Consider the following 6,000-nt stretch of genomic DNA (forward strand, 5'->3'; position numbering starts at 1 on the left):
GCTAAAAATGTAGGTTGGTTCCAGACTTAACACAAACAAACAGGATGTGATTCACTTCACTGACCGTCTCCGAAATTCCTGGTTTATATGTTCTGATTAATTTATTTTCCATCATCGTCATGTTTTGCTGCCTCATTGGTTGCTTGGCCTGCCAGATCATTAATAATCACCTTTAGCGTAATGAAAGTTAGAGTGCTGTGGCATCGCTTTTTAAGTTTTAACCACGTTCCCTCATATTTTCTGTCTCTTGTTCAGTTCTTTACAAGTTTGTCTTTTACCATCACAGTGCAACATTAATTCTGTGTGACCTGTTTTGATTGTGTCCATATTGCGGTTACTGCATGACTTCATCTCATCTTGGTAACTCTTCCCGTGGCAGCAGTGTGGCTGTGGCAGCGCAGAGCTCTGTGTTGGCTCTAAGACCGGGTATTTTCTTGGTGTCTTAGTTGGGTTTTGCTGCTGTTTAGTTCTTTCACAACTACCGAGGTAGTGATGTCTCAGCCAGCTGGTTGAAACCTAGCTTAGGGTTGGTTGTCTGAGGGGTGACTGGCACTTACAGCTGACTCACCTTTCAGTATCATAGAAATCACAGAATCATAGAATGATTTGGGTTGGAAGGGACCTCAAAGATCATCTAGTTCCAACCCCCCTGCCATGGGCAGGGACACCCTCCACTAGACCGCGTTGCCCAAAGCCCCATCCAGCCTGGCCTTGAACACTTCCAGGGAGGGGGCATCCACAACCTCTCATTGTGTTGTTGGAGGTCATCCTTTTCAAAAAGGTGCTGAGCATTTGCTTGCTCTCAAAAAGCAAAAATTATAGGTTGAATTTTAAAACATTGTGCCTGAAGCACATTTAAATAGGACTTTTCATATGTTGTCATTTTTTTTTTTCATTGAATCTAGTGGCAGAATTCCCACCTACTATGAAAAAGTGTCGATTAAGCAGAAGATGCTATGCAGTGTGTTTTCATGTATGACTTTCCTGGTCTACGTTTAGCTAATTCTGTACAAAATCAGGTTACTTAGACTGTGGTTTTGAATGCATTTGAAAACATGATGCTCATTCAAAAAAAGAAGCACTCTAAGGTATTGTTACAGAAAACTTCAACTTATTTTTTCATGTACTACATCACAGTAACAATGCAATACAAAATCCCATTTGAGAAGGAAATATATATATAAAACCCATATATAAAACCTCCCCATTTCCAAGATGCCCATGAAGAAGCTTCATTTTGCCTTAAATCAAATATTTAATAAACATTGCCTGTTAAACCATGCATAAGGTTATCATTAAAAAGGTAATCATGACATTATCAACAATTGTGCTATTATGATTCATCTTACACTGTGCTGTCCTACACCGTACGCAATTACTGAAGGCTTTTGTAAGCTGGGTGTAAAAGTTTACCAGTTCAGACCATTGGCATTTTCAGCCACTTAGCATTCATTTTTAATCTATGTAAATGATAATACTGTGGTTTAGACTGCAGAGAATTAGATCCACTGCACTTGCTTACCGTATAGATAATTGTAGGATTTTTCATTTTCTTGCTGGACGGTTTTTTGGATTTTGCAAATGAAACTAATTGTTGCCATTCAGCAGTTTTAAATGGTTGTTGAACCTAAGGAACAGATTGTTCATAACGGAGCTACAGCAATTTAAACAAAGTCAGGATCTGACCCAAAGTTTTCTATTTAGGGTATATTTTTTTATTTGAGCGTGAGAATGAACAGTGTAAATGTAAGAATTCTTAGCTTTTGAAGCAATAGCACAAAAATGTAGGTACATGTTCCTTTTACAGTCCGCAATGGTTTACATGGATCTCCTTAAGGCTTTGAATCCTAAATGTTCTGCTTATGGCATTGAAAGAAGCCAGGTGATGCCCTAAGCCTCTGATCTTGTCAAGGCAGATATATAGGCATCTCCAGGGGGAAATTCAAAATCTAATGAAATCGAGGATCTTCCTCTCCTTTTTTTTTTCTCTCCCTTCTTTGCTCCAGAGTAGAGAATTCAATATTAAAAGACACAGTAGTCTCTGAGAGGAGTCACTATCTCAGCAGGTGGCTTACTGGTAATGAGATTTTCTTTTTTTTTTTTTTTTTTTTAGCATGACCTCCTGTTTTACAGACACCAATTTCATTGCAGAACACCATTTCAGGGATTACATTTCCCCCTCTCCTTTTTATGCTCCATACTCGCTAAGAATATATTTGTCTATATATTTTACAAGAATCAACAGCAGAATAAATACGAGAAAGAATTTGAGTCTATATCTACATCTATAGCTGTATACTTTATGTTCTGCCAGGCCTTTCGAAGGAATTATTTCCTTTCTCCCTTCTGTGTTCCCCCCGTGCAGTTTCGGCAAGCTGCAACGTACTTGTCCGTTACATGGGGAACGGAAAGCAGCAATGCGGCTGCGAGGATGGGCAGAAGGGAGCTGCTTCAAGGGTCTGGCATTAAACGAAGCTGCTGCAACACGCTGCAGCTGGAAAAGGGTGAGATTCTTGATCCTCAACAGCAAACAATGAGTGTGACTGAGGTTATCAGTTTCAAAATGACTGTAGATTGTCTTGCTTCTTTAATGTGCTATAAAGAATTATGTGAAAATTACATTTTTATGTAATGTATTAGCTTTCACATTCATCTCTCATTCATTTTTAAATAATACCCCTAAGAATACAGATAAAACAAAGTGTGCTTCCTTTACTAAAAAATCCAATTTTTCTTCTTCAGGAAACGTAATGATTTTATGTACACAGATCACTTTTGTATGTGTCAAAACAAATAATTTATGATTCAGTCTTTTTACTAATGAGATTATTTGTTAGTCTTCAATTTCTCAGGCTCATGGAATGAAATGTAAAGAAAAAGCCATTTATGTAACATCATCCCTGATGTTGTATAATACAGTCACAGCTGGGGAGTGCCTGCAGTGCCTAACTTTAGGTACCTAAACGGGATAGCTAAATTACTTGCCTATTTAATTGCATTGCCTCTGGTGTCAATGAAAGTAAAAAGAAGCCCCGACGGGGTGATTCACACTGGGAACCTGGCTACCAGCAGTAAAAAAAAAAATAAATAAATATTTCAGTTTAGGCACCTAAATGAAGTGTCTAAAGCTAAATGGCACGAGCCCAGCTTTTCCCCCAGTAGGCTGTTTCCCACAGAAGCTGTTCCAGTTGTTGTTAAGTGAGGCATTTGCTCAAGTGGAAATAAAAGGTTGACATTCTGGACCTGAGAAATATAAGCTTCAAGTAAATAATGGTTGTTTAGAAGGATAGGAATGACAAAACTTAGAAGCATTTCATTTTCTACAAATGTCCTAAACATAGCATCGTGCTTTCCTCTGCCATTTAGCTCAAGGCAGAACTCTTACATATACAAAATAATTCCTGTGAAGTCAATAACGGTCATGCAGTCTTGGGATGTTCCAGGGGGGCTTTGTTTGCTTATTTCATCCACGAGTGATTGTCCTTAGCTAAAATATTACATGGTGAGATGTAAAAAATGGCAGCGCAGCTGTGGAAATAATAAATAATAAAGGAAATAAAAATAAATAATAAGAGAAAAGGACACAAATTTCAGATAGGTCAGCAGATTTATTCATATTGAAATAGTTTCACCAACAGCCATCAAAACAAACAAGATACTACCTAGCCTTTTTTTTTGGACACCAGGTTATCTTATCCAGTTTGCTTACATTTTTGTCATTATTATTAATGTTTGTCATACAGCTATGTTTGATTAATAATACACTTCTACGCTCTGATATGGATGCACTTTCTGTTAAAAAATGGGCGGGGAGAGTAGATGGGGAATAAAGGTTGCAGCAGGACTGTTTACTTGCTCTTGGACAAAATGTACTCGAATCTTGGCGGCCATTTAGGCAGTTATTTTTTTGTAATTAAACTGCATGTGAGACACGATGACTTCTCATAATAGTCTTTATTTCAAAAGTAATACTTTTTAATATAATTTGATTTAGAAAACAGCAGTGAATCAGCACTCTTGGACCATAATCGCAAAAGCAGGATGTACTGCTAAGAGTGGAGATACATCTCAGAAAGCAGGCAACTGGACATAAAATAAGTTCAAAACCCACAGACAGAGGTGCTCCTCAGAGAAAAGAGATATTAAACGAAACATTGAAAAATTATTTCTTAATTCCATTTGCAATGAAATCTTTCCATCTGTAATACGAGGTCACCTTTTTCTGTATCTATTAACCCCTAAAATAAGTGCCAATCCTCTACACATACTTTTCTAATTGCCTACATCTCAATTTGTCAAAATCAGGCTGGTGCTTCTCTCCCCAAAATGTATTGCACAGCATCTGGCCTGGTACTTGGTGTCAGAGATGTCACCTTAAGAAAACCTTATCAAAAGCAAAGCAGTTACACAATGTTCCTTTCACGAGAACACCTCCCTTTCTGGTAGTTTCAAGTTTAGGAACATGCAGAACTGGAGTATACATTTGGGTTGGGATGCCTAACGGGCACTTAGTCATGAATTTGTCATTATTAAGTAATTTATATCTTTGATTTCTGTAACTTCCTATTGCAATGAGTTCCACAGTTAACTATGCTTTAAATATGTGAAAAAATACTCACTCATACCATTAATACAGAACCTGTTTTTCACATTCAGCGGTGACAAACATAGTGCCACCCACACTGAAAACAGGCTGTGCAATATCAGCATATTAATGTGAAGTAACTTTGAAAATACAAATTTATAAATATTTATTAAAATGCATAATATAAAACATAAGAAATAGTAATACTGAGCTAACTGTACTGATTTTCATTCTTTTCTATGTGATAAAAATTAAAAAGAAATAAAAAAACAACCCACTTTTTAAGCTTGTAAGGAAGTATTCTGTAGCATATCCCATCACCACGTGTGCTTACTGCAGAATTCAAGGGCCTTCCCCCAAGTCAGACCGCAGGGAGCACCTGGGGTATGCGTGTGCCAATGGATTATTAGATTTGATGCGGGAGGGTGAAGAGGGGAAGATGAAGAGGGGTGATGTTCTCAGAACCTGCCTCCTAAAACTCTAAGAGCTTGAAAACCCTTTCCCTGTCAGCACCATCCTAGGCGGTTGAGCCCAACACCAGATTCTGTTACGAAGTGTTTCTGCTTCCCTGAGCCCATTACCTGGGGCACGAGCCCTCTTCCAGGTGGCTGGTTGTTCCCAGAGGAGGGTTGTACCAAAAACTAAGAAAGAATAACTGTGTCCATATTGTATTTTAAAATTCAAATGTGGCTTATTAGCTTATGTAAGAGAAAGAGAATTTTAATATTTTTACTTGCTCTTGTGATTTGTTTAGCATTGGTGGAAAAGTAAATTCAGGAAAAGGGGGAACAGTCTGATGTGGCTGTCATAAAGGAGTGATTCTGTAGCAATACAGACACGAAGCCAGAACGCTTCAAACAAATGCAGCAGATACTTTGCAAAACTGTTGTCTCAAATAAGCATTATCAACTTTTCTAGCTATGTTTATTATTCTGTGGTTGCCTGAGATATCTGTGTATCTGGACATTAATGAAAAATATTCATGCATTATTCCATACACTTGTTAGCTTTTCCAAATTAGGTATAATATAGAAATAATAAATGTTTGCTATGTGCATAAAATCTTTTTCATATTTCATATGGATTGTTATTTATTTTTAATGATTTGGTAGTTAATTTCATGTAATACAGTACTGTACACTGTACAATTAATCTTCCTCCGATTTTCAGATTCTTTGCTGATCATGATTTTTGTACCCATAAATATTTTCCGTGTGATGTCTAAATTACTGGTCAGCATACAAGTCTGCTGCTGTTTTGTTCAATAAGGAGGCCATCAGTGTTTGCAATTTGGGAGGTGAACCAAAAATCATGGAGTACGTTGAAATTAATTTAAAAACAACTAAAAAAAAAAAAAAAAGACTGCCCCTAGCTCATTATTATATGACTGCAGGCTGCTGCTGTGTATTGCAATA

The sequence above is a fragment of the Balearica regulorum genome, chromosome 3 (assembly GCF_011004875.1).
Source record: "Balearica regulorum gibbericeps isolate bBalReg1 chromosome 3, bBalReg1.pri, whole genome shotgun sequence".
Lineage (NCBI taxonomy): Eukaryota > Metazoa > Chordata > Aves > Gruiformes > Gruidae > Balearica > Balearica regulorum.